The sequence below is a fragment of the Manis javanica genome, chromosome 7, assembly GCF_040802235.1.
Source record: "Manis javanica isolate MJ-LG chromosome 7, MJ_LKY, whole genome shotgun sequence".
Taxonomy (NCBI): Eukaryota; Metazoa; Chordata; class Mammalia; order Pholidota; family Manidae; genus Manis; species Manis javanica.
This window is the reverse complement of record NC_133162.1, coordinates 90,813,685-90,841,499: the sequence shown is the minus strand read 5'-3', so window position 1 is coordinate 90,841,499 and position 27,815 is coordinate 90,813,685. Positions and strand designations below refer to the sequence as shown.

General features: G+C 42.0%; 1 protein-coding gene across 6 annotated transcripts in view; it reads left to right on the top strand.

Annotated features, from left to right (window-relative positions):
* LOC108394314 (disrupted in schizophrenia 1 protein-like) overlaps positions 1 to 21,898 on the top strand; it is a 151,431-nt gene extending 129,533 nt beyond the window's left edge. For 4 of the 6 annotated variants that reach the window (XR_012133332.1, XR_012133329.1, XR_012133331.1 and 1 more), the window contains one exon: positions 9,921 to 15,236. The gene's annotated coding sequence lies outside the window, so the exon portion shown is untranslated. Of the gene's footprint in view, positions 1 to 9,920; positions 15,364 to 21,270 lie in introns of those variants that run through there. The other 2 variants (XR_012133333.1, XR_012133330.1) reach the window with 2 other exon arrangements.
* Positions 21,899 to 27,815: the final 5,917 nt, after the last annotated feature.

Here is a 27,815-nt window from a genome sequence, read left to right as displayed (position 1 = left end):
AGTATTAATCCAAGCTAGACCAGGGCAACAAAACACCCACAGATGCAGAAGATTTCTCTCAAAACAGGGGGTGTGACAGGAATTCCACTTCTAGGAATTGACCCTAAGGATACAGCACTCCAGTTAGAAAAAGACAGATGCACCCCTATGTTTATCGCAGCACTATTTACAATAGCCAAGAAATGGAAGCAACCTAAGTGTCCATCAGTAGATGAATGCATAAAGAAGATATGGTACATATACAGAATGGAATATTATTCAGCCATAAGAAGAAAACAAATCCTACCATTTGCAACAACATGGATGGAGCTAGAGGGTATTATGCTCAGTGAAATAAGCCAAGCAGAAAAAGACAAATACCAAATGATTTCACACATCTGTGGAGTATAAGAACAAAAGAAAAACTGAAGGAACAAAACCACCACAGAATCACAGAATGCAAGAATGGACTAACAGTTACCAAAGGGAAAGAGACTCGGGAGAATGGGAGGGTAGGGAGGGATAAGGGTGGGGAAGAAGAAAGGGGGTATTATGATTAGCATGTATAATGTTGGGGGTGGGGGAAAGGGGAAGGCTTTGCAAGACAGAGAAGACAAGTAGTGATTCTACAGCGTCTTGCTATGCTGATGGACAGTGACTCTAATGGGGTTTGTGGGGGGGACTTGGGGTAGGGGAGAGCCTAGTAAACATAATGTTCTTCAAAAAAAAATTTAAAAAACAGAGGGGTGAGGTTCTAAGCCTCACCTCTGTTGATCCACAATTTCTCACCTGATGGCCCCCCTGTGACTGTGCCTGTCTTAGGTTGTTCCTCCCTTGAGGAATCTTACCCATCTCTGGCTAACCAGTCATCTTCCGGGGCCATACAGGGAAATGTAAAGTTGGTAAGTGAGAGAGAAGCAATATTGTTTGAAAAGGTTAGCTTTTTACTTCTTTGCATATTTATGCCCTGTGGCTTCTATGCCCAGCATTTGTCTTGAGGTATCTTTACCACTTGGAAGAATTATGATACTCAGTAATTTTCGATATGAGGCATGAATTCTACTAAAGGGTTGTAATTAGGAAGGAAGAAGAAAAGCTATAGAGGTAGCAGATGGAAGAAAACATGGGAAGATTGATTATTTCTTTGACATATCTTCTTGTAGAGTAACATAAGCATGTATAGGTCTTAAACTACTAATTAAATTGCATACACACATTAATGTAATAGGAATACACCTACATAACAAAAGCAGACCTACAATTACCAGCCATATCCAGTGAAACCAAGAAAACCAGTTAGGTACCCTAGGCATTTGTGAAAACTTATCAATGATATGATGGGTATTGTCTAACTGAATTTGAATAGTTTGAGAAAAATCAGACAAATTAAAACAACACATTCCTGGGAACTGTTCACATCCCATATGTTCTTTTAACAGTAGATAGTCTATAGGTGCACGATTTTGTAGCACTGCAACTTGCACTTCTCCTAATTCTTGGTTGAGTTCCGACAGTATAGATCCAGTCAAATTTGTTGTTTTACTGTATACACAGGCCAGCTTAGATAGCTCCTTCTTCATTCCAATGGCAAGTCCAGGGACTGATGGGATGAATGCAGCTACAACTGCAACAGTGCCAGGATCTTTGTTGTAGTTTTTTGACGATCATCTTCTGGAATGACTCTTCCAGAGGATGTTGATGTTGGAAGTTCTTCATATCGTATCTTAATTCATTTTCTGGGTAGCCAAATTAGGCTTTGATCCTCTGTATAAACACAAACTAACCTTTTGCCTACACTTTGATATGCCCTTTATACCATTCTGAAGAACTTATTGGAGATCACCACACAGGAACTGCTTTTTTTTTTTTTTGTAAGAGAAAGGAATATTATCAGAAAAATGTACTTCCATAGCTGGTCATCAGACACCCTTTAAATGATCAAAATTAAGGATATTTAAAGCATGCATTAATTGGTGATTTGTGGTTAGTTTTATCCTATCAGGAAGTAATCCCCATTTTCTTTCTCTCTTTTTTTTTGTTTTCATTAATCTACAATTACATGAAGAATATTATCTTTACTAGGCTCTCCCCTACCCCAAGTCCACCCCACAAGCCCCATTACAGTCACTGTCCATCAGCATAGCAAAATGTTGTAGGATCACTATTGTCTTCTCTGTGTTGCCCAGCCCTCCCCTTTCTCCCACCACCCCCATTATGCATGCTAATCATAATACCCCCTTTCTTCTTCCCCACCCTTATCCTTCCCTACACACCCATCCTCCCAGTCCCTTTCCCTTTGGTAACTGTTAGTCCATTCTTGGATTCTGTGATTCTGCAGTGGTTTTGTTCCTTCACTTTTTCTTTGTTCTTATACTTCACAGATGAGTGAGATCATTTGATATTTTTCTTTCTCTGCTTGGCTTATTTCACTGAGCATAACATCCTCTAGCTCCATCCATGTTGTTGCAAATGGTAGGATTTGTTTTCTTCTTATGCTGAATAATATTCCATTGTGTATATGTACTACATCTTCTTTATCCATTCATCTACTGATGGACACTTAGGTTGCTTCCAATTCTTGGCTATTGTGAATAGTGCTGTGATAAACATAGGAGTGCATCTGTCTTTTCAAACTGAAGTGCTGCATTCATAGGGTAAATTCTTAGAAGTAGAATTCCTGGGTCAAATGGTAAGTCTATTTTGAGGAACCGCCATACTGCTTTCCACAATGGTTGAACTAATTTACATTCCCACCAGCAGTGTAGGAGGGTTCCTCTTTCTCCACAACCTCGCCAACATTTGTTGTTGTTTGTCTTTTGGATGGTAGACATCCTTACTGGTGTGAGGTGATATCTCATTGTGGTTTTAATTTGTATTTCTCTGATAATTAGTGATGTGGAGCATCTTTTCATGTGTCTGTTGCCCATCTGAATTTTTTTTTTTGGAGAACTGTCTGTTCAGTTCCTCTGCCCATTTTTTAATTGGATTATTTGTTTTTTATTTGTTGAGTTGGGTGAGTTCTTTATATATTTTGGATGTCAAACCTTTATTGGATCTGTCATTTACAAATATATTCTCCCATACTGTAGGGTACCTTTTTATTCTATTGATGGTGTCTTTTGCTATACAGAAGCTTGTCAGCTTAATATAGTCACACTTGTTCATTTTTCCTTTGTTTTCCTTGCTCGGGGAGATATGTTCAAGAAGAGGTCACTCATGTTCATGTCTAAGAGATATTTACCTATTTTTTTTCTAAGAGTTTTATGGTTTCATGACTTACATTCAGGTCTTTGATCCATTTGGAGTTTACTTTTGTGTATGGGGTTAGACAGTGATCCCGTTTCATTCTCTTACATGTAGTTGTCCAGTTTTGCTAGCACTGTCTGTTGATGAGACTTCATTTCCCCATTGTATGTCCATGGCGCATTTATCAAATATTAATTGACCGTACATGTTTGGGTTAATGTCTGGAGTCGCTAATCTGTTCCACTGGTCTGTGGCTCTGTTCTTGTGCCAGAACCAAATTGTCTTGATTACTATGGCTTTGTAGTAGAGCTTGAAGTTGGGGAGTGAGATCCCCCCTACTTTATTCTTCTTTCTCAGGATTGCTTTGGCTATTCAGGGTCTTTGGTGTTTCCATATGAAGTTTTGAACTATTTCTTCCAGTTCACTGGAAAATGTTACTGGTAATTTGATAGGGATTGCATCAAATCTGTATATTGTTTTGGGCAGGATGGCCATTTTGATGATATTATTTCTTCCTAGCCAAGAACATGGGATGAGTTTCCATTTGTTAGTGTCCTTTTTAGTTTCTCTTAAGAGTTTCTTGCAGTTTTCAGGGTAAAGGTCTTTCACTTCTTTGGTTAGGTTTATTCCTAGGTATTTTATTCTTTTTGATGTTATTGTGAATGAAATTGTTTTCATGATTTCTCTTTCAATTGGCTCATTGTTAATGTATAGGAAAGCCACAGATTTCTGTGTGTTAATTTTGTATCCTGCAACTTTGCTGTATTCTGATATCAGTTCTAGTAGTTTTGGAGTGGAGTCTTTAGGGTTTTTTATGTACAATATCATGTCATATGCAAATAGTGACAGTTTAACTTCTTCTTTATCAGTCTGGATTCCTTGTATTTCTTTGTTTTGTCTAATTGACATGGCTAGGATCTCCAACACTATGTTAAATAACAGTGGAGAGAGTGGGCATCCCTGTCTTGTTCCTGATCTCAGAGGGTAAGCTTTCAGCTTCTCGCTGTTCAGTATGATGTTGGCTGTGGGTTTATTGTATATGGCCTTTATCATGTTGAGGTACTTGCTCTCTGTACCATTTTGCTGAGAGTTTTTATCATGAATGGATGTTGAATTTTGTGAAATGCTTTTCAGCATCTATGGAGATGATCATGTGGTTTTTGTCTTTCTTTTTGTTGATGTGGTGGATGATGTTGATGGATTTTTGAATGTTGTACCATCCTTGCATCCCTGGGATGAATCCCACTCGGTCATGGTGTATGATCCTCTTGATGTATTTTTGATTTCGGTTTGCTAATATTTTGTTGAGTATTTTTGCATCTACATTCATCAGGGATATTGGTCTGTAATTTTCTTTTTTGGTGGGGTCTTTGCCTGGTTTTGTTATTAGGGTAATGTTGGCTTCAAAGAATGAGTTTGGGAGTTTTCCCTCCTCTCCTATTTTTTGGAATACTTTAAGGGGAATGGGTATTATGTCCTCTCTGTGTGTCTGATAAAATTCCGCGGTAAATCCATCTTGTCTGGGGGTTTTGTTCTTGGGTGGTTTTTTGATAACCACTTCAATTTCTTTACTGGTAATTGGTTTGTTTAGATTTTGTGTTCCTTTCTTGGTGAGTCTTGGAAGGTTGTATTTTTCTAGGAAGTTGTCCATTTCTTCTAGGTTTTCCAGCTTCTTAGCATATAGGTTTCATAGTATTCTCTAAGAATTCTTTGTATTTCTGTGGGGTCCATCTTGATATTTCCTTTCTCATTTCTGATTCTGTTGATGTGTGTTGATTCCCTTTTTCTCTTAATAGTCTTACTAGAGGCTTATCTATTTTGTTTATTTTCTCAAAGAACCAGTTCTTGGTTTCATTGATTTTTTTCTATTGTTTCATTCTTCTCAATTTTATTTATTTCTTCTCTGATCTTTATTATTGTCCCTCCTTCTGCTTACTTTCGGCCTCATTTGTTCCTCTTTTTCCAATTTCGATAATTGTAATGTTACCCTATTCATTTGGGATTGTTCTTCCTTCTTTCAGTATTCCTGGATTGCTGTATACTTTCCTCCTAGGACTGCTTTCACTGTGTCCCACAGAAGTTGGGGCTTTGTGTTGTTGTCATTTGTTTCCATATATTGCTGAATCTCCATTTTAATTTGGTCATTGATCCATTGATTATTTAGGATCATGTTGTTAAGCTTCCATGTGTTTGTGAGCCTTTTTGCTTTCTTTGTACAATTTATTTCTAGTTTTATACCTTTGTGATCTGTAAAGTTGGTTGATAGGATTTCAATTTTTTTGAATTTACTGAGGCCCTTTCTGTGGCCTAGTATGTGGTCTATTCTGGAAAATGTTTCATGTGCACTTGAGAAGAATGTGTATCCTGTTGCTTTTGGATGTAGAGTTCTATAGATGTCTATTAGGTCCATCTGTTGTAGTGTGTTGTTCAGTGCCTCTGTGTCCTTACTTATTTTGTGTCTGGTGGATCTGTCTTTTGGAGTGAGTGGTGTTTTGAAGTCTCCTAAAATAAATGCATTGCATTCTATTTTCTCTTTTAATTATGTTAGTATTTGTTTCACATATATTGGTGGTCCTGTATAGGGTGCATATATATTTATAATGGTTATATCCTCTTGTTGGATAGACCCCTTTTTCATTATATAATGTCCTTCTTTATCTCTTGTGACTCGCTTTGTTTTGAATCTATTTTGTCTGATACTAGTACTCTAACACCTGCTTTTTTCAAGTTGTTGTTTGCATGAAATATCATTTTCCATCCCTTGACTTTTAGTCTGTGCATGTCTTTGGGTTTGAAGTAAGTGCCTTGTAAGCAGCATATAGATGGGTCTTGCTTTTTTATCCATTCTATTACTCTGTGTCTTTTAATAGGTGCATTCAGTCCATTTACATTTAGGGTGATTATTGAAAGATATGTACTTAATGCCATTGCGTGCTTTAGATTTGTTGTTACCTATGGTTCAAGGTTGGCTTCTTTAGTATCTTACTGCCTAACTTAACTCACTTATTGAGCTATTATGAACACTGTCTGTTGATTCTTTATTTCTCTCCCTTATTTTTCCTCCCCCTCCATTCTTTATATGTTGGGTGTTTTATTCTGTGCTCTTTCATGTTTCCTTTAACTGCTTTTGTGGGTAGTTGATTTTATTTTTTGCTTTTAGTTACTATTTGGTTGGTCTGCTTTCTTTGCTGTGATTTTATATTCTCTGGTAACATCTGTTTAGCCTTAGGAGTGCTCCCATCTAGAGCAGTCCCTCTAAAATACCCTGTAGAGGTGGTTTGTGTGAGGCAAATTCCCTCAACTTTTGCTTGTCTGGAAATTGTTTTAACCCTCCTTCAGATTTAAATGATAATCATGCTGGATACTGGGTACCGTATCCTTGGTTCAAGGCCCTTCTGTTTCATTGTGTTAAATTTATCATGCCTGCAAAGTTTCTGTTGAGAAGTCTGATGATAGCCTGATAGGTTTTCCTTTATAGGTGACCTTTTCCTCTCTAGCTGCCTTTAAAACTCTTTCCTTGTCCTTGATCTTTGCCATTTTAATTATTATGTGTCTTGGTGTTGTCCTCCTTGGGTCCTTTCTGTTGGGAGTTCTGTTTATTTCTGTAGTCTGTTTAATTATTTCCTCCCCCAGGTTGGGGAAGTTTTCAGCAATTATTTCTTCAAAGACACTTTCTATCCCTTTTTCTCTCTCTTCTTCTTCTGATACCCCTATAATACAGATATTGTTCCTTTTGGATTGGTCGCACAGTTCTCTTAATATCGTTTCATTCTTGGAGATCCTTTTATCTCTCTCTGTGTCAGCTTCTATGCATTCCTGTTCTCTGGTTTCTATTCCATCAATGGCCTCTTGCACCTTATCCATTCTGCTTATAAATCCTTCCAGAGTTTGTTTCACTTCTGTAATGTCCTTCCAGGCATCAGTATTCTCCCTCCTGATGTCTGTAATCTCCCTCTGGACTTCATCCCGTAGCTCTTGTATATTTCTCTGCATCTCCGTCAGCATGTTTATGATTTTTATTTTGAATTCTTTTTCAGGATGACTGGTTAGGTCTGTCTCCTTCTCAGGTGTTGTCTCTGTTATCTTTGTCTGCCTGTAATTTTGCCTTTTCATGACGATAGAGATAATTTGCAGAGCTGGCACGAGTGATGGCTGGAAGAACTTCCCTTCTTGTTGGTTTGTGGCCTTCCTCTCTATGAGAACAGTGACCTCTAGTGGCTTGTGCTGGGCAGATGCGCGCAGGCAGGGCTTCTGGTTCTTGCCCAGCTGCTATGGAATTTATCTCCGCTGTTGCTGTGGGCGTGACCTGCCTTGAGCTGCTGCTCTGACATGGTGGAGCTGTGTTGGAGGGGGAATGGCCGGGAGGCTATTTATCTCCATGAGGGGCTTCTGTGCTCCCTGCAGCCCAGGGGGTTAGAGTGCCCAGAGTTCTCCAGATTCCCTGCTGCTGGACTAAGTTTCCCAGGATTCTTCCATCTGGTGGTGGGGTCCCTATCCCTTTAAGACTTCCAAAAAGCCCTCACTTTTCTTTGTCCCCAGGGCACTGGCTGTGGGGACCCACTCACAGGTCTTACCAACCTGTTTCCCTATTATCCAGGACCCCACATATGCACTCTGTCTGTGCTGGAGGTGTGGATGGCTAGGGCTGCGTGTTTAGCAGTCCTGGGCTCCTTCTCCCTCCCCACTCTGACTCCTCTTCTCCAGCCCGGAGCTGGGGTGTGGGGTGCTTGGGTCCCGCCTGGCTGGAGCTTGTGTCTTACCCCCTTCGTGAGGTGCTGGGTTCTCACAGGTGTGGATGTGGTCAGGCTGTTTTCCTGTGTCTTCTGGTCTCTCTTTTAGGAAGAGTTGTCTTTGTTGTATTTTCAAAAATATATGTGGTTTTGGGAGGAGATTTCCGCTGCTCTACTCATGCTGCCATCTTGGTTCCACCCATTCTGGATCTGATTTTTAAGCAAAACCAAATTAATTCTACTCTTTTCTGCTTTTAAGAGTAACATTATTTGGGAATGCAAGAAAACCATGCTAGACACCTTTGCTAATATTTGCCTTTGGCATTCTTTCTGGAGGTATTTAGCTTCTTTAATAAAATGCTGCTGTCCTTGGCAAAAAGGCTGGAGGAAAAAAAATATTTTTCAGAGACAAAATAATCAAACACTGGTATTGAAGCACCTCTGAACTGAGTGGTTGAGGAAGGAACAGGCACACACTTCCCGTTTTAGAGATGGTAGTGTTGAGGGATGCAGAGCTGGAGGCTGAAGTGGGCTTCAGTTGGGTTCCAGGCTTGACATGGGCAGACATGCCGCTGCCCCATCTTTATGGTTGAGCTTGAAGTTTTGGGAGCCTGGAAGCCCTGATAATACTGGAAAGGCCCCCCATAACAACTGGCTTTATGTTAACTTGCAGTAATGATCTGCTGTCTACTGTGAACGTGTGGTGGTGCTTGACACAAGGCAGCTTCATGGGAAGTAGTTACTCTGGGGCTGACAATCACCTAAAAGCTAGCAATAAATATGCAACCTGAGGCCAGCTTGTGCATCCTCTTTGTTGCATGGTGGACCTGAGTTTTAATACTGACCAGACTTTCACTGGTTGTGTGATGGTGTTTAAGTCATTAACTTTCTCTCTGAGCCTCAGATTCCTCAACTATAAAATGGGGATTAAATCCTGCTATAGTCATTGTGAGGGATAATTGAGGTCATATATATGGTAACATAAAATATAATAGATATGATAATATAAAATGTGTAAAGCTGATTAAAATGCATATCATATATACATATCATAGTAACACATATACATAAGTATATTACATACACATATCATAGGTATATTACATATACATATTACACATTCTACTACACCTGAGTCTCTTATGTATTATCTCTTTATATATACATAATATATACAAAGCTTCTAATAAAACACCTGGCTACAATTATTAATTCTCATTTACCCTTCCTGCTTCTAACTTTTCATCATTTGCAAATCTATGCAGGAATGTCCTATATTTATCATGTACTGAAAATGTTCATTTGTGTGACCTAGACATTAAAGTTTGTTTAATTCCACGTGATATATAGCGTATCACCATATACTCAGTGGCATGTGAAATAAGAATCTAAGGAAATTTTCTAGATAAGGAAAGAAGTTCCTTGAGTCAGCCTTTAAAACGGAGATAATTGCAATTTTCCATATCAATGCAGTTTCCTTCACAAATTCTGAAATTTGTGAGTCACACTTCTGAAAACTTATACTTTATTCCAGGCTTCTTCATTAATTGTATACTATAGTGTAAAGCATGATAAAAGAATGTCTTTAAATAATACCTTTCTATAAAGAGTTAAAGTCACTTCACCCATAGTGATAAAATGTTCCCTATTTGAGGCAAGCAATTAAACTTGGTTTTCAAGACCAACAATCTTTTCTCCAGAATTCAAATTTCCCTTTCCCCTTTTCATCTCTCTTCATAAAGTGGTCACATTTCTTATTTTTACAGTGTGGAACTTCAGCCACATATATTGGTGGGCAGGGACTGGAGGTGGGCAGGGAGTGGCAATAAAACTAAGATGTTCCTCCTATGTTTAAACCAAAACTTTTGTATGTTCTGTGCTTCCTAATTATGGTTTATTTTGCTAACCATGAGATTATGTTATGGATGATTTTAACCAAAGGGAATTTTCTCCTCTTTTCCACAGTTGTTCCATCTTATAGTCCACAAAAGAGGGCCTTCATTTGGAATTTGAGTCAAAGTCTGAAAAACCCTGATATGTCTTTCTTGTCTGTAAGTGTCCACATGCATATGCTAAAGAAGATTCTCATTCTAGGACAGCCATTAGTTTGATGTAATATCCAATCAAATAGACTCTCTGTTGCTTAAATTCAAATCCTAAAATTTCCTTTAGAATGTAAGTGTTGAGAATCTGGATTCCTTGTGATTATCTGGCTACTGTACTTAAAGCTTTGTTTTATCTTGGTGTGCATGTTGAAGGCTTCGGAGAATATAAATTTGCACAAATGTTTGTCAAGCTGTGTGAGCCTAACCAGTTCATTAGCTGTTGGAATTATGGGGAGATGGGGGCCCAATTTGGATGGTTGCCTTTATGAGCTCTGAGCTGGATTGCATATTTATGTGCCCAGTGTATCAAAATTTAAAAAATCCTGTGATGTGTGAGATGGTAAAAGTCAGGGTAGAAACTGTGCAGTGCAAGGGGGGAAGACGGTGGGAGTCTGGGAGCATGAGAACAGTATATACTCCTTCCCTGACTCTGTATTCCTCTCTGCTTCTTGGGTTACCGATTAAAATACAGTTGATAATGTTTAGAAATCAAAGTTGTTCAAACAACTCTGTGGAAACGTCTTATGTATTTTAATAATGAGCTTCCTTATGTATTCTTTTAGCCAGTGCAAGCCCAGTCAGTTCCCATGAGTGGGCTCTCCCCCATGTCCCTGCTCCAGTTTAATTGTCTTGTGCTCAGAAGCATGATCTTCTGGTTGGAAATCTGTGCACAAGGCTGTGGGGCCTCATGCCGATGTGACCCTGTGTGAACAGGTTGCAGTAAAGCTTCGCAGCCCCTCTCAGCGGGGGCCACAGTCAGAGCATTTCCCTTAATATGCCCCTCCAAGCTGTTTCATTACCTAGAGACTCCAGGGTCAGCCACAGATTTTCAAGCACCAATTCACCTCAGAGAGGAAAATGCTCTCACTCTTTTACGATTTCAGACAGTCATTTGTTGAACAAATCACATTATTCCTGCTAGACTCAGCCTGTTCAGAATGGGAAATCTCTGGTCTCTTTAATTGGCTTAAAATTTTTATATTTGATTACTGTCAACGAATTTGATCATTGAATCTGCTTCCAAAAAGAGGAATACGTGATACCAATTCCCCTGAGATGTGGAGAGGCCACCAGCCTGGGAGTCATGACATGTGACTTTTGTCCCAGATCTCTAATTGGCTGAGTGGCACTGGCCATGTCATTTGGCCACATCCAGTTTATACTAGGTATTCTACAGGGCCTGTGACAGTGTTTTCTGTGGTGCTCTGAATTTACAACTATCATGGGCAAACAGTAATCTAGAATTGTTGGCTGGAATCTTGAAGTTAGCTGAAGTCTGTTTGCTTTCTTCTGGAATCAGCACAGCCCAAACACAGGAAGAATTTCTCATTGGCGGGACCAGATGTGCCACACAGACACAGTATGCCCAGGCAGGCTGCAGGGAAGCACCCCACACATTCAAGGAGCCTACTTAGTTTCTGTGGTCATTTTTCCAAGACACTCTAAAGGTGTCTGAAGAGTCCTGCCACTGCCCTACCTTAAGGTCAGTTTCCTCCTAGGGCAGTTGAGCAGAGAGAACATCACTGCTTGCTTAGCTGAGAGCCCAGCTCAAGTCCCAGGGAGAGAATTTCATTCCAGAGGCCTGGTATGTTCAAAGCAATTTTAGACTGAGCCTGAAGAACATCAAAACAACACACCATTTGTGCTGATAAGGTGGATTCCACAAAGGAGTAAAATAAGATAGATTGCTTTAACCCAATTCATAATTCAGTTGCTCTGGAAAATGGAGCCTTACTGACTTTCCTGTCTTATTCTCCAAGGCCTGAGGGCAGGGGTCTGTAGCCGGAGTCCCTCCCTGGCTGGGCCTTGGAGCCACCTTCCTGGCCTTAGGTTGAAGGAGGGAGTCTGGGATTCAGCATTTTTTCAGAGTTCTCCAGGTAACCCCAATGTTTAGTCAGTTTATAAATCATTTATAACTGTTTATCAAATGTCACATGGATAAACCTGGTTAATTTCCTTTGGAAATTTTTTGAATAGAAAATCTTGCTAAGAGGGTAGAGTACTGTTTGAATATGAGGAGTGTGCTGCACTTGTCTCTGGTTATGGCCGGAGTTCCGTCCTCATTCCAGCCTGTTTGCACACTGCCTTCCTGTCTTCCCTCAAATCTTTCCAGCCTTTCTACTTACTATTCCACTCACTCACCCCTGTAAGACCAGTTTTTTTGTTGTTCAACTGAAGGTTGTAATTTGGAGTTGATTTCCTGCAGTTTTCCTTTTTCTATTTACTTTCAAAAAGATGCATCAAAGTTTGCTCCTCTTGTGCACATCTCTGGCGAGAATTGTAGGAGTTACCTCACTCAGATGCTTCTGGTCTTGTTGGTATTTTACTATCTCCTGCTTGGATCCTTGGATGCGCTTGTGGTGAGTATCTGGGGGAAATGGAAATGTCATAAAAGGAGCCCTGGATGCAAGACACTGAAGAGCTCACTGGTGACCTCGACCTGGTCAGTGGATTTCAGGAAAAGCCTTCTAATCCAGAAGAAACTTCATATTCTAAAATGTACTCCATAACCCTTGAGTGTTCATTCACCATCGAGGGGCATGGCATCTGGGTTGACTGTCTCATCTCTGGGAGCTGCCTCTGTTTACCTGAGACATTTTGGAAACTAGCATACTTCTGAGGATTCAGCTTAAAAGCAGTCTTCTGTTTACAGTTGTTTTCTCCAAGGTTTTTGCAAAGTGCCCTATGTCTCTCTGATGTATTTTCACTTGTTTCTCCATCAGTTAGCTAACTCTGTTTATCTTGCTGTGTGTCTTTTAAGTTTATCTTCATTTTATGCTGACTTCAAAATTTTTTGGTATTGCATCAAAATCTCTTTTGGCTTGTTATAAAAGCAGATTTCTCTGTAACTATTGTTTCTCTTTTCTTTTGCATTTTCATATTTTTTTTCTTAAGAAAATAAGATGCACCAATGGATGATGGAGTTCTCTGAATGCCTGGGAGTCAGGGAGCAGGGACTCTCCAGTCTGAGTTGGTTAAAGACTGAGGATCTACAGAGCCATGATCCAAGCTCCTGGTCGGGACTTCTCCCTTCTTCTGCCGATCTACTGCCCCAAAGGGAAATAGTATTTCAGATGAAGTGCATGTGGGATCACACAGCAAGATCACACAAGCCTGCTTTCACAACCTGTAAAACGCCAATGATGAGATTAAGCTTAATTGTTTCAGCCTGAGTTTGTGTAGATGCTTTCTATATAACACAGAAATTTGAATTCAAGGGGAAAATATAGTGGTGTCTTTGAGAAATTGCCAAAAATAATGACAGGAAACAGTCTTTTTTTTATTAAAGTATCATTGACATACAATCTTATGGTGGTTTCACATAAACAACACTGTGGTTTCGATATTTACCCATATTATTAAGTCATCACCCCACATTGCAGTCACTGTCCATCAGCGTAGTAAGAGGTTATAGAGTCATTACTTGCCTTCTCCATGCTGTACTGCCTTCCCCATGACCTACCTATATTGTGATTGCAATTATTGTGCCCCTTAATCCCCTTCTCCCTACCTCCCCACCCAATCTCCCCACCCCTTTCCTTTGGTAACTGCTAGTCTCTTTTTGGAGTCTGATTCTGCTGCTATTTTGTTCCTTCAGTTTTGCTCTGTTGTTATACTCCACAAATGAGTGAAATCATTTGGTATGTGTCTTTTTCCACCTGTCTTATTTCACTGAGTTAAATACCCTCTAGCTTCTACCATGTGCAAATGGTAGGATTTCTTTTCTTTTTATGGCAGAGTAATATTCCATTTTTAATATGTGCTGCATCTTATTTATCCACTCATCTATTGATGGACACTTAGGTTGCTTCCATATCTTGGCTATCACAAATAGTGCTGCAATAAACATAGGGGTGCATATGTCTTTTTGAATCAGGGATCTTGTTTTCTTCATGTAAATTCCTAAGACTGGAATTACTGGGTCAAATGGTATTTCTATTTTTAGTTTTTTGAGGAACCTCCATACTGCTTTCCACAATGGTCGAACTAATTTACATTCCTACCAGCAGTGTAGATGAGTTCCCCTTTCTCCACATCCTTGCCAACATTTGTTGTTGTCTTTTGGATGTAGGCCATCCCAACTGGTGCAAGGTGATATCTCATTGTGGTTTTAATTTGCATTTCCCTGATGATTAGCGATGTGGAGCACCTTTTCATGTGCCTGTTGGCCATCAGAATTTCTTCTTTGGAGAAGTGTCTGTTCAGATCCTCTGCCCATTTTTTAACCAGGTTATTTGTTTTTTAGGTGTTGAGGCATGTGAGCTCTTTATATATTTTGGATGTTAACCCCTTATCGGATATGTCATTTATAAATATATTCTCCCATACGGTAGGATTCCTTTTTGTTCTGCTGATGGTGTCCTTTGCTGTATAGAATCTTTTTAGTTTGATATAATCCCACTTGTTCATTTTTTATTTTGTTTCCCTTGCCTGAGGAGATGCATTCAAGAAAAAGTTGCTCATGTTTCTATTCAAGATATTTTTGCCTATGTTTTCTTCTAAGAGTTTTATAGTTTCATAACTTATATTTAGGACTTTGATCCATTTTGAGTTTACTTTTGTATGGAATTAGACAATAATGTAGTTTCATTCACTTACATGTAGCTGTCCAGTTTTCCTAGCAGACAGGAAACAGTCTCAAAGAACCACAAACGTGAGTGCTTACATTAAGGAAGGCTGTTGGGAGCAAACATGTGGGCCTTTAGGCAGGCTCAGTTATGAAAGCCTTAAGACAACAATAACCTTTGAGTAAAGTCTCTCCTGTAAAATCAGAAACAATGAATCCATCCACACATTAGAAACAAGTTTTCCCCTATTACCAAGAAATGCATTTAGCAAACTCCTAAGCCAGAACTAGTGGTTAAGTTACCTAGCAACCTGTGCTTTTCTGTTCTTTCCACTGGCCTATTAATATTGCCAACATCTTGTTAATCAAGAAACACCCTCTGCCCCAGGGGAAAAACCTCCCTCCCAAGGGCCCCCACCCACAAGATGGCGAACTCCCTGTTTCTCTTCCGGGTCCACTGCTCCCGCCGGCACCAGCCAAGGCCCAATTACCCCTCTACACCTTCCCGCCGGCACCACATAAGGCCCAATAACCTTCTGACCCACCCCTTCCTTGTTACCTGTATAAATTGAGCCTGCAAACAATAAACTGTGTCAGCTTGATCAGATATCCTGTCCTGCTTCAGTTCTTTGTGTCTCCTGCCCCTTCATTCTCTCCTCCAGGTCGTCGACTCCCGTTAATAGTCCTGCAGGTCGGGACAACTGGAGCCCAACTTGGGGCCCGACAGACCGGAGAGGTGAGAACGTTGCCCCCAGGAGGGTGGGATGGGGTGGGGTGGGGTGGGCCCACCCATGAAAGGAGGTGTCTGCAGCTACAAGACCCTCGCCAGAGTCGCCATGTTCCGAACCTGGTGTGAGATAGACTCGTGTATACTCAATCGGCAATGCATTTAGGAAGGTAAGCATGGGGCAAGCATCCTCACAGGAAGATTTATTTATAGCCGGACTCAAAGAGTCCCTCAGGACACAAGGAATAAGGGTTAAGAAAAAAGATTTGAAACGCTTTTTAGTCTTTATTGAAGATGTCTGTCCTTGGTTCCCTCAAGAAGGAACCATCAGTGAAAAGAAATGGCAACAAGTGGGCGATTGCCTTCAAGACTATCACAGAGTTTTTGGTCCAGAAAAAGTACCTGTGTCAGCATTTAGCTATTGGAATCTCATTAATGATGTCCTGCACGTTCATCGTGAGTGGCCCGATTTACAGAAAGTTGTCATTGAGGGAGAAAAAACCTTGAGATCTCGCTCTCGTCCCCCTTCCAAGGCTTCTTGGCCAGCCTCCCCTTCTCTCAAAACACATCCTTCAGATTCCACTGCAAACCCCTCCCAAATATCAGACAGACTCCCACCCTTACTGACGGTTGAATCTCTTTCCCCATCACTGACGGAAAAGTTTTCCTCCCCTGATAATTCCGCTGACTCCCGTCCTCTCCCTGTTATCCCTCCCCCAAATATTTACCCTAGTCTCATCAACTTAAATCCTGATGAGCCCCTTAATCCCACTGATGAAGCCACTTTGGAGGAAGAGGCAGTGTGTTATAATAATCCTGACTGGCCACCTAAAGCCCCTACCATCGCCCTTGCCTCTGTGCTTCACCCACAAGCAGTAACCTTACCCCCCTTCATCCCCCCGCCACCTTATCACTCTCCTGTTCTTGACCAAGTATTTCCCGCCTTCTCCTCTCTCTCCCGTGAGCGTTTACATGCTGCAAATGACCTCTCAGTCCTCAGGCAGATGGTCAAAAATAGAAAAGAACAAATCCAACTCCTACAAGCCATCTGCGACCTAGATCAAGAGCTCTCCAAACTAATCCATTTAACCCACACTCCAAATTCTGCCTCTAAAAGTATTTCCCACCCCCCTCAAAATCACTTTTTCACAAAACAAAAAAATCGCCCAACCCTGTCCTAACTTTTCCTGTCTCCCTATGGAGTGGGGTTTCTATTCCCTGGAGTCCCCTCCCCTAGATTATTTGACCCTGATAACACTGAAGAAGAGAGCACTGATCCTGATATGAGAGAAGAAGGTCCCGTGAGTACTACTCTTGTTGATAGAACTCAGAGAGACTCATGGCATGACAATAAAGATGACTATTTAGACCATGGCCCCAAAGACCGAGCCAAAAGAGGCCCATGTCCTAATGACAGGCCTCCAGTAACATCCTTTTCACCCATAGATATCCATGCTCCAGAAAAGCTCAAGTCAGCTGTTTCCAATTACGGGTCTACTGCCCCGTTTACTCTAGCTCTGCTAGAATCTATCACTAATGATTGGCTTACCCCAAATGAATTCCATCACCTTGCTCGCGCAGCCTTAAGCAGGGGAGACTTTGTTCTTTGGAAAGCCGAGCTTGTCGAATTCGCTAAAGAAATTGAAAGTAAAAATCTTACCTGACCCAGTTCCTGAGACTGGACAGCAAAAAGAATTTTAGGTGAAGCTCCTTATAACACTCTAGCAGTCCAAGCATGCTTTCCCACAGGCCTCCTGGTTCAAGTCAGACAAGCTGGCCTTGGAGCTTGGAAAAAGTTACCCCCTAAAGGAGCTGCTACTGCTGCTCTTACTAAGATACGGCAAGAAGCAGACAAGCCCTATAGCTCTTTCTTCAGCTGCCTTATGGAGGCAGCTCAGCGCATGTTTGGAATCCAAGAGCCTGACAACCCCTTTATTAAACAGCTGGCTTTTGAGAATGCTAATCCAGTCTGTCAAGACCTGCTTCGGCATCATTGCAAAGAGTCAGTGTCCAACTTCGTGCACCTCTGTGCAGGTGCCGGAACTAGTCATGCCATTGGACTGGCTATTGGAGTTGCCTTGCAAAGGGCAGGCATTGGCTCAACACAAAAAACTTGCTTTAATTGCGAGCAGCCTGGTCATTTTGCCAAGGATTGCCCACAGCCTCGAAACCCTCAGCCTCCCAATTCTGGCCTTAATCTGCCCCTTCCTAGCGATTCTGGCAACACCCCTAAACCAATTAATCCATTCCCCCCCTCCACCCCTTGTCCCAGATGTCAAAAAGGATACCACTGGGCCAAAGAATGCCGGTCAAAAACCGATATACAAGGTCTGCCCCTCCCTTTTAGGAACTAGGGAAACCCCTTCAGGGGGCAGCCGCTGGCCCTCCTGCAGAAGATGAACCCCGGGGCAATTGGGTTCATCCCCTCGACAGTAACCCAAAATCAATTTCAGACCTCTGGAGAGCCACAAAAAACAGCCCAGGACCTCTGTTCCACCACCAGTACAATATTGACTCCAGAATAAGGGACAAAGCTTCTACAGATGGGCATCTGAGGGTCCCTCTCCCCTAACACTTTCGGCTTAATTCTGGGATGTGCTTCAGCCTCCCTAAAAGGGCTTCAAATACACCCTGGAGTAATTGATCCAGATTTCAAAGGAGAAATTCAGATCCTAGCCTCCACTCTTAAGGGCCCTCTATATATTCCAGCAGAATATACCCTTGCCCAACTTCTTCTCCTACCCCTTATCATTTCCTCCAATAAGTGCCTTAAAGAACACCGTGAAACGAGTGACATAGGCACCACAGATGTCTATTGGACTCAACAAATTACACGTGCCCACCCCATGCTAACTCTGTCCTTAAATGGGAAAGCCTTTCAAGGCCTCCTAGACTCAGGAGCAGATGCCACTGTTATTGCCAAAGAGCAGTGGCCCCCTTCCTGGCCCCTTACAAACTCCACCACCCACCCGCAGGGAATTGGACAGTCACAAAACCCTCAAGTTAGTTCCCAGTCCCTTCATTGGTCAGATCAAGAAGGGAATTCGGGGACAGTTATTCCTTTTGTAATTCCTAGGCTTCCAGTCAATTTGTGGGGATGAGACATTCTCTCTCAAATGAGTATTATTATGTGTAGCTCAAACGAGTTAGTGACCAAGCAAATGCTGACACAAGGCTACTTGCCTGGCCAAGGGCTAGGAAAGAATGCACAAGGTATTAGAACTCCTGTGACCATTGTATCAAATACTCAGAGAAAGGGACTAGGATTCCCTTTCTCCTAGAGGCCACAATCATACCTGTACCCCAGCAGTATGCCGATAAAATAACATGGAAAACAACTGAGCCTGTCTGGGTTGATCAGTGGCCTCTGAATGCAGAAAAACTATATGCAGCCATGCAGCTTGTACAGGAGCAGCTGGTAGCAGGCCATATTGAACCTTCCAATTCTCCTTGGAATACCCCCATTTTTGTCATCACAAAAAAAATCAGGCAAATGGAGGCTCCTACAAGACCTTTGAGCCATTAATAAAGTTATGGTCCCTATGGGTGCCTTGCAGCCCGGCCTCGCATTCCCTGCTGCTATACCCATAAACTATTATAAGATTGTTATAGACCTGCAAGATTGCTTCTTTACTATTCCTCTCCACCCAGATGATTGTATCCATTTTGCCTTTAGCCTTCCCCAAATCAACTTTAACAAACCAACACCTAGGTATCAATGGCGTGTTCTTCCCCAAGGTATGGCGAATAGCCCTACCTTAGCCCAAAAATTCGTAGCCTGAATTCTAGACCCCGTTAGGAGACAATGCCTCATATTTACTTCCTTCATTACATGGATGACATACTTATTGCTTCCCCCGATAAAGCTAAAGGCATTGCCTGTTTCCAACACCTCCTAGAAACCCTTGAAGCCTCCCACCTGAAAATTGCTCCCAATAAAATTCAGCTTTCTGAAACCTATACTTACCTAGGCTATAGCCTCCGAGCTCACCGAATTTTCACACCCAAAATAGAGCTCCACACTTCTTCCCTTAAGACGCTGCATGACTTTCAAAAATTGTTAGGCAACCTACAGTTTTTAAGGCCATACCTAAAACTGCCCCCTGAAAGTTTAACTCCTTAAACAATTTACTAGCAGGCACCTCGCATCCCCTCTCCCCCTGCACCCTAACGCCCCTAGCAGTTACTGCTATAGAACAGATAAATCAAGCTATCTCTCTACAAACCTCCTTTCAGATTGACTACTCTTCTCCTTTATATCTTATAATTTGTGCCACCACCCATGCTCCAGTAGGAGTTTTTTGGCAGTCTACCAAGACCCTTGAACAATGAGGCAAGCCTCCCCTTTGAGTCTACCTCTCCAACAAACCTGTAGAAGTCCTAACACCTTACTTTTCCCTAACTGCCTCTATTATCATAAAAGGAAGAAAACTAAGCAGACAGTATTTTGGTAAAGATCCCGATATCCTTGTAGTTCCATATACTACAGAGCAGATAGATAGGTTGCTACAAACCAACGATGACTGGGGTATCACTTGTGCCTCCTTTGCTGGGACCATAGATAATCATTATCCCACTGACCCTTTAATCCAGTTTAGTAGACCAGATCCCCTAGTTTTTCCCAAAGTTACCCCCCTCTCCTTTGCGAGAAGCCCTCCTCATCTTCACAGATGGCTCAGCAACAGGGTGGGCAGCATATGTTATTCAAGATAAAACCCCCGTCTCCCTGCCCACTCCCTTTTCATCTGCCCAACTTGTTGAACTTTACACAGTCCTCCAAGTGTTCTAATACCCCTTTCAATCTCTATACAGATAGTTCTTACATAGCCCACTCAGTACCTCTCCTAGAAACCACTCCCTTTATTAAACCTTCCTCCAACACCGCTGATCTGTTTAAACAAATTCAATATCTCATAGTCCGACGCTCCAACCCCTTTTCTTTGGCCATTTGCAGGCTCACACAGGACTCCCCGGCCCTCTTTCAGCAGGCAATGCCCTTGCTGACCAGGCCACCCATACTCTTCCCTTAAAAGCGCCAGCTTTCAGCAGTGCACCCCTAACTCAAGCTCAGCATGCTCACTCCCTCCACCACCTTTCAGCAAATACTCTGGCTCATGTTCAAAATTACCAGAGAGCAAGCCCAAGAAATTGTCAAAAGATGTAATGACTGTGCTCCACATCTTCCTGTCCCTCATTTAGGAGTGAACCCTCGGGGACTAATCCCGAATGAAATTTGGCAAATGGATGTCACTCATTTCACCCCCTTTAAAAAGATGAAATACCTCCATGTTACTATAGATACCTTTAGTGGTTTTATCTTCACATCGTCCCTTACCGGAGAGGCTTGTGAAGATGTCATTACCCACACCTTGCACTGTTTTACAGTGCTAGGCAAGCCAAAGATCATAAAAACCGACAATGGGCCAGGTTACACGGGAGCTAAATTTCAGCGCTTCTGTTCTGACTTCCAGATAAAACATATCACAGACCTCCCATATAATCCCTAAGGACAAGAAACTGTAGAGCGAGCTCATCAAACTCTTAAAAACACGCTCTCCCACCTCAAGAACAATCCCCTCCTCTATATAACCATCAGCCCCCACAATCAACTTAGCCATGCCTTGTTTGTCATTAACTTCTTGACACTCAAATCCCACGGACGCTCAGCTGCTGATCGGTTATGACACCCAAAAACCAATGAACTTCAAGTGTTAGTAAAATGGAAAGATCCACTGACCTTCGCATGGAAAGGTCCCAACCCCGTTATTATCTGGGGCCGAGGGTCCATCTGCATTTATGACCAGCAAAACTCCGAGCCTCGATGGCTCCCTGAAAGGCTAGTTAAAACCGCTAACTTACCACAGTCCAGACTGGAGCTTCCATCTCTGCCTGAGACAAATTCTCTTTCCATTGCAGATGCGGATGCAGTCGCTAAAAGTCCTCATCCTCCTGATCATGACCACAGCTCTGAGCCATCAGCCAGTGCCACAACCCATGAGATCCCGACACTTTCCCTGGAACTAGACCTGGATAGTTCTTTCTGAAAGAGGAGATGTTGTTTGGTCCCACTCTCAAACCTTGCCAGACGTCTGGTGGCCAAGTGTTTTACAACCTGATCTTTGTAAGTTAGCCCTGGGAGCAGGGGCCCCCTGGGAATAGAACACCTTCTAGACCAGAGTTCCATGCCCAATATCTTCCAGAAAGATCATGTAGCCATGCCAGGTTGTTCAGATTCTGGGTGCCGGTCAGTTCTTAGGTCATATTCTTTTTATGTCTGCCCCGGGCAACACCAACCCCGTGAACTCCTCCATAAATGCAGAGGCAAAACAGATTTTTATTGTGCTTCATGGGGGTGTGAGACCACGGGAGATACCTATTGGAAGCCATCCTCTTCCTGGGATTACATTATAGCCAGAGCCAATTACTGCCACAGTCCATTTGCGAACGGGCATCCGTTCAAGAATCCTCAGTACCCTGAGGCCCTCCCAGAATGCGAGCACACATACAGTGCTACTAGAGGTTGGTGCAACCCTCTTTCAGTCATATTCACCGAAACAGGGAAAAAAGCCTCAAGCTGGACACAAGGATATACTTGGGGTCTTCGCTTATATAAAGAACATTATGATGAAGGCATCACCTTCACTATTAAACTCCTTAAAGAGTTCCCTGCCACCCCTTCCACCGCCATAGGCCCAAATACAGTCCTAGGTGGGAAACACCCTCCCCCACCAAAACCTTCCGCCCTCTCGCCTGACCATAGCTTCACAACTAGCAGTCTTAAACCCTCCCCTACACCACCAGTGCCGGCCCTAGCGAGCTCTAAAGACCTTGTCCTCACTCTCATAAATCAAACCTTCCTTAGTCTTAATTCCACCACTCCTGAGCTTACCGCTGAATGTTGGTTATGTTACCACTCTTCCCCCCCTTTTTATGAAGGTGCCACCATCCCTGGCAACTTTTCTACCTCCAATGATACCTACAACTGCTGGGAATGCTCTAGTTGGGAAGGCCTAACCTTAGCCCAAGTAGTCGGTAACGGGACTTGTATAACTAACACTCTTCAAAAGATCCCTCATGAGTACACCCACCTCTGTCGAGAAATCTTCTCCATTGAACGGGGACCCCAATTTATAGTTCCCCCCAGTGACACCTGGTGGGCCTGCTTAGATGGACTCACCCCCTGTGCCTACAATCTAGTATTACAAGAACATGGATTTTGTGTTCTCGTAAAAGTTATACCCAGGCTCATTTACTACCAGCCTGATGAGTTCTTCCATATCTTGGAACAATCTTCAGACCCTTCCCTCCCTAAACGCTCCCGCCGATAAGCCATTACTGCTGTTACTATCACTATTCTGCTTGGCCTAGGGACTGTAGGTGCAGGCACAAACATATCTTCTCTGCTTCTTTCTAACTCCCGCTATCATGAGCTCAGTGCCACTATAGATCAAGATATACAAGAATTGCAGAAAGGAATCTCTGACCTGACAGATTCGATCTCGTCCCTCGCTGAAGTAGTTCTCCAAAATTGCAGGGGGCTAGACCTGTTCTGTCTGCAGCAGGGCAGGCTTTGTGCTGCCCTGAAAGAGGAGTGTTGTTTCTATGCTTACAAAACAGGAGTAGTTAGAGATTGTATGAGAAGAGTTAGAGAAGGGTTAGAAAAAAAGAGAATAGAAAGAGAGCAGAGTGAAAGTTGGTATAAAAATTGGTTCTCCACCTCTCCATGGCTTACTACTCTTTTACCCTCTCTCTTAGGCCCCCTCATAGGATTAATATTGCTCTTGTCTTTTGGCCCTTGGGCTCTTAAACATTTGACGAGCCTTGTAAAGAAGCAAATAGACACCCTTGTTGGCAAGCCTATTCAAGTCCACTATCACAAACTTGCTCGTGATAGCGATGATGAGGAAGCTCCCTCCTCCAGTAGATATGAATATCAGTATGACTCTTCTAAGAGTCCTTGAGTAAGCTGGCTGAGTACCAAGGGTAACAGCAGCGAAAAACCTGCCTTGAAGGACATGTCTGATTGCATAGAGGTTTGTGTCCAGTGTCTTCCTCTCCTCAGAAAATAAGGACATTTCGGGCGTAATCAAGCAACTTCCTTCTCTTCAGCACAGTCTGTAGGACTAAAGGAGTTCTCTTCACACGCCAGGTACCCATACGCAAGGTACCCACTGAGGATCAGACCCCTGCACCCCCCCCTTGGAGTACTCAGCTTTACAGAATTCTTACAACAAATTAAGTCAAGACTGGTAGCCAATGATGGTTAAGATATGGTTGTATTGGGAATACCAACCTAAGTCAGGGTATAGTCGTTAGAGGACTATGGCCCCATGACAGGTAAGGATTTCCTTCAACGGTAGAACCTAAGACAGGCACAGGCCTTGACCCAGCCAGAGCTAGGCTGGCTGTTTCAATATAAGAAAAATGGGGGAGATGTTGGGAGCAAACCCACAGGTTTAGGCAGGCTCGGTTATGAAAGCCTTAAGACAACAGCAACCTTTGAGTAAAGTCTCTCCTGTAAAATTGGAAGCAATGAATCCATCCATGCATTAGAAACAAGCTTTCCCCTATTACCAAGAAATGCATTTAGCAAACTCCTAAGCCACAACTAGTGGTTAAGTTACCTAGCAACCTGTGCTTTTCTGTTCTTTCCACTGGCCTATTAATATTGCCAACATCTTGTTAATCAAGAAACACCCTCTGCCCCAGGGGAAAGCCCCACCCTTGAAACCTCCCTCCGAAGGGCCCCCACCCACAAGATGGCGAACTCCCTGCTTCTCTTCCGGGTCCTCTGCTCCCGCCGGCGCCAGCAAAGGCCCAATTACCCCTCTACACCTTTCCGCCAATGCCACCTAAGGCCTAATCACCTTCTGACCCACCCCTTCCTTGTTACCTGTATAAATTGAGCCTGCAAACAATAAACTGTGTCAGCTTGATCAGACATCCTGTCTTGCTGTCCGTTCTTTGTGTCCCTTGCCCCTTCATTCTCTCCTCCAGGTAGTCGACCCCCGTTGATAGTCCTGCGGGTCAGGACAGAAGGCAGTGGTATTTTTACTTCCAGACTACTTCATGTTTACAAACTAAATTAATTTTAATCATCTATGCTTTATCACAAATTCATTTATAAAGCTAGTAAAACATTAAGAAATCTGACATGATTGATTTTTCTAGTTCATGAAAAATGGATAGCACTTTAAGCCAAAGGTACTTGCAACATAATATACTGAAAAAGGTGTCTTTTGGGATAAGATTTCTGTGTGGTGTGGTTGTGAGAGAGAGGCACAGGCATCTTTGGAACCTCCTCAGAGTTGAGCAGATATGAAAAATCCACCTTCTCAGAAAAAAAAATTGAGAACAAAAGGACCAATTTCTTCCCATCCTTGCTCTATGTTATACCACTTCTGTCCACTGAAGACAGACAGTGTTAAGCTTCAGACTTAACACTACCAGCCATCTACTAATTTCCTCTCACCTCTCATTTTTGTTATCTTTGTCTATACTTATAAAATCTGAAATTTGGTTTGAATGAGACTCATTTCTCAACCCCTTATCTCTAACCTGCTTGTTGTTTGAATTGGGGAAAATCTTTCTAATCATAATTAGCTTCCTGACACATGCATAGATGGTGGGGTCACCTGTGTCTGGTGTAGAGCTCATGGGACTGAAGTCAGGCTCCTGTAATGGGGGAGATGGTAGGATGAGTCTGGCAGAAATTTGCAAGCATTTTGGACCAAGCATCTGAAAATGGTTTTGTATCTCATCGACATTTTTTCAGGGGCATTTTTTTTTAAGAGAAAGGACTATTAGGAGAAAAGTGTACATCCATTAGCAATCATCTGACACCCTTTAAGTGATCAAAATTAAGGATATTTAAAGCATGCATTAATCTTGATTTGCAGTTAGTTTTATCCGATCAGGGAATAATCCCCCTTCTCTTTCTTTTTTTTTTGTTTGTTATCTTTAATCTACACTTACATGAAGAATATTATGTTTACTAGGCTCTCCCCTATACCAGGTCTCCCCTATAAACCCCTTTATAATCACTGTCCATCAGCATAGCAAAATGTTGTAGAATCACTACTTGTCATCTCTGTCTTGTACAGCCCTCCACTTTCTTCCACCCCCAATGCATGCTAATCTTAATACCCCTCTTCTTCTCCCCCCCCCCTTATCCCTCCCTACCCACCCATCCTCCCCAGTCCCTTTCCCTTTGGTACTTGTTAGTCCATTCTTGCGTTCTGTGATTCCACTGCTGTTTTGTTCCTTCAGTTTTTCCTTTGTTCTTATACTCCACAGATGAGTGAAATCATTTGGTATTGCTCTTTCTCCGCTTGACTTATTTCACTGAGCATAATACCCTCCAGGTCCATCCATGTTGTTGCAAATGGTAGGATTTGCCCTCTTCTTATGGCTGAGTAGTATTCCATTGTGTATATGTAACACATCTTCTTTATCCATTCATCTACTGATGGACATTTAGGTTGCTTCTAATTCTTGGCTATTGTAAATAGTGCTGTGATAAACATAGGGGTGCATATGTCTTTCTCGAAATTGATTGTTGTGTTCTTAGGGTAAATTCCTAGGAGTGGAATTCCTGGGTCAAATGGTAAGTCTGTATTGAGCATTTTGATGAACCTCCATACTGCTTTCCACAATGGTTGAACTAATTTACATTCCCACCAGCAGTGTAGGAGGGTTTCCCTTTCTCCACAGCCTCGCCAACATTTGTTGTTGTTTGTCTTTTGGATGGCAGCCATCCTTACTGGTGTGAGGTGATACCTCATTGTAGTTTTAATTTGCATTTCTCTGATAATTAGTGATGTGGAGCATCTTTTCATGTGTCTGTTGGCCATCTGTATTTCTTTTTGGGAGAACTGTCTGTTCAGTTCCTCTGCCCATTTTTTAACTGGATTATTTATTTTTTGTTTGTTGAGGCGTGTGAGCTCTTTATATATTTTGGACGTCAAGCGTTTATCGGATCTGTCATTTACAAATACATTCTCCCACACTGTAGGGTTCCTTTTTGTTCTATTGATGGTGTCTATTGCTGTACAGAAGCTTTTCAGCTTAAGATAGTCCCACTTGTTCATTTTTGCTGTTGTTTTCCTTGCCCAGGGAGATATGTTCAAGACGAGGTCACTCATGTTTATGTCTAAGAGGTTTTTGCCTATGTTTTTTTCCAAGAGTTTAATGGTTTCATGACTTACATTCAGGTCTTTGATCCATTTTGAATTTACTTTTGTGTATGGGGTTAGACAATGGTCAAGTTTCATTCTCCTACATGTAGCTGTCCAGTTTTGCCAGCACCATCTGTTGAAGAGACTATTTTGCCATTGTATGTCCATGGGTCCTTTATCAAATATTAATTGACCATATATGTTTGGGTTAATTTCTGGAGTCTCTAATCTGTTCCACTGGTCTGTGGCTCTATTCTTGTGCCAGTACCAAATTGTGTTGATTATTATGGCTTTATAGTAGAACTTGAAGTTGGGGAGTGAGATCCCCCCTACCTTATTCTTCTTTCTCAGGATTTCTTTGGCTATTCGGGGTCTTTGATGGTTCCATCTGAATTTTTGAACTATTTTGCTGGAAAATGTTACTGGTAATTTGATAAGGATTGCATCAAATCTGTATATTGCTTTGGGCAGGATGGCCATTTTGATGATATTAATTCTTCCTAGCCACGAGCGTGAGATGAGTTTCCATTTGTTAGTGTCTCCTTTAATTTCTCTTAAAAGTGACTTGTAGTTTTCAGAGTATAGGTCCTTCACTTCTTTGGTTATGTTTATTCCTAGGTATTTTATTCTTTTTGATGCAATTGTGAATGGAATTGTTTTCCTGATTTCTCTTTCTATTGGTTCATCATTAGTGTATAGGAAAGCTACACATTTCTGTGTGTTAACTTTGTATCCTGCAACTTTGCTATATTCTGATAGCAGTTCTAGTAGTTTTGGGTGGAGTGTTTAGGGTTTTTTATGTACAATATCATGTCATCTGCAAATAGTGACAGTTTAACTTCTTCTTTACCAATCTGGATTCCTTGTATTTCTTTGTTTTGTCTGATTGCTGTGGCTAGGACCTCCAGTACTATGATAAATAGCAGTGGGGAGAGTGGGCATCCCTGTCTAGTTCCCAATCTCAGAGGAAAAGCTTTCAGCCTCTCGCTGTTCAGTATAATGTTGGCTGTGGGTTTATGATATATGGCCTTTATTATGTTGAGGAACTTGCCCTCTATTCCCATTTTGCTGAGAGATTTTATCATGAATGGATGTTGAATCTTGTGGAATGTTTTTTCAGCATCTATGGAGATTATCATGTGGTTTTTGTCCTTCTTTTTGTTCATGTGGTGGATGATGTTGATGGATTTTCGAATGTTGTACCATCCTTGCATCCCTGGGATGAATCCCAGTTGGTCATGGAGTATGATCCTTTTGATATACTTTTGAATTCGGTTTGCTAAT